Consider the following 1931-nt stretch of genomic DNA (forward strand, 5'->3'; position numbering starts at 1 on the left):
GAAACAGTGTGTTTCGCAGGAGTGAATATATAACGAGGGGGGCTCGGGAAGATACAGTGTGAATACCCGTCATTTTCATTGACAAGTAGGGCTCCATTTTACCCACCCACTAACGCACTTAGTGCAATTCTGGGAAGATTCTGCCCTAGGTGTGGCACTGTTTTTTTTTGTTAATCGCTCCTGGGATATAAGCGTACTGGCTGGGCCAGCATTTATTGCCCATCCCTAATTGCTTCAGAAGGTGGTAGTGAGCTGTCTTCTTGAACCACTGCAGTCCATGAGGGGTAGGTACACCCACAGTGCTGTTAAGAATGGAGCTTTCTTTTGTTTGTCCATGGGATGGGGCCATTGCTGGCTAGGCTAGCATTTATTGCCTATCCTTAATTGCCCTTGAGAAGGTGCTGGTGTGCTATCCTCTTGAACCACTGCAATCCATGTGTTATAGGAACACCCACGGCGCTGGTAGGAGGGAGTGTTGGGATGGTGGCATTGCTGGGTAGGCCAGCATTAATTGCCCATCTCTAATTGCCCTTGAGAAGGTGGTGGTGAGCTGCCTTCTTGAACCGCTGCAGTCCATGTGGTGTAGGTACACCCACAGTGCTGTTAGGGAGGGAGTTCCAGGATTTTGACCCAGCGACAGTGAAGGAACGGCGATATATTTCTAAGTTAGGATGATGTGTGACTTGGAGGGGAACTTCCAGGTGGTGGTGTTCCCATCTATCTGCTGTCCTTGCCCTTCTAGATGGTAGTGGTCATGGGTTTGGAAGGTGCAATTGAAGGAGCCTTGGCGAGTTGCTGCAGTACATCTTGTTGGTTGTACACACTGTTGCTACTGTGCACCAGTAGTGGAGGGAGTGAACGTTTGTGGTTGGGGTGCTAATCAAGTGACTGTTTTGTCCTGGATGGTGTCGAGCTTCTTGAGTGTTGTGGGAGCTGCACTCATTCAGGCAAGTGGGGAGTATTCCATCACACTCCTGACTAGTGCCAACGTCTGACCTGCTCTTGTAGCCACAGTATTTATATGGCTGGTCCAGTTCAGTTTCGGGTCAATGGTAACCCCCAAGATGTTGATAGTGGGGGATTCAGCAATGGTGATGCCATTGGATGTCAAGGGATGATGGTTAGATTCTCTCTCATTGGAAATGGTCATTGCCTGGCACTTGTGTGGTGCAAATGTTACTTGTCACTTATCAGCCCAAGCCGATGAGTTCTTCACAGGAGTAGTGTAAAACAATATACGACAATGAGCCGCATAAGGAGATATTAGGTCAGATGACAAAAGCTTTATCAAAGCTTTAGGTTCTAAGGAGCATCTTAAAGCAGGAAAGAGAGGTACAGAGATGTAGGGAGGGTATTCCAAAGCTTTGGTCTGAGGCAGCTGAAGGTGCATCCACCATTGGTACAGTGATTAAAATCTTGGGTGCACAAGAGGCCAGAACTGGAGGGCCGCAGATATCTCAGTGGGTTGTGGGGCTAGAGGAGATTACAGAGGAAGGAGTGAGGCCATGGAGGGATTTGAAAACAAGGACGAGAATTTTAAAATCAAGATGTTTCTTGACCGGGAGCCAGTGTAGGTCAGCGAGATAGTGTGAGTTAAGACATGGGCAACGGAGCTTTAGATGACCTCAAGTTTACAGAGGGTAGAATGTGGGAGACCAGCAGGGGGCATTGGAATAGTCGAGTCCAGAGGTAACGAAGGCAGGGATGAGGATCTCAGCAGCAGAAGAACTGAGAGAGGGATGAAGTCAGGCGATGTTACAGAGGTGGAAACAGGCAGTTTTAGTGATGGCACAAAAATAAGTTCGGAAGCTCAGATGTGACTGTAAGGTTGTGGATAGACTGGCTTAATTTCAGACTGTTGCCAGCTAGGGAGAGGGATGGGGTCGGTAGCTAAGGAAACAGAGTTTGGAGTGGGAACCGAAACCAATGGC

This window comes from Carcharodon carcharias, chromosome 17 (assembly GCF_017639515.1).
Source record: "Carcharodon carcharias isolate sCarCar2 chromosome 17, sCarCar2.pri, whole genome shotgun sequence".
Lineage (NCBI taxonomy): Eukaryota > Metazoa > Chordata > Chondrichthyes > Lamniformes > Lamnidae > Carcharodon > Carcharodon carcharias.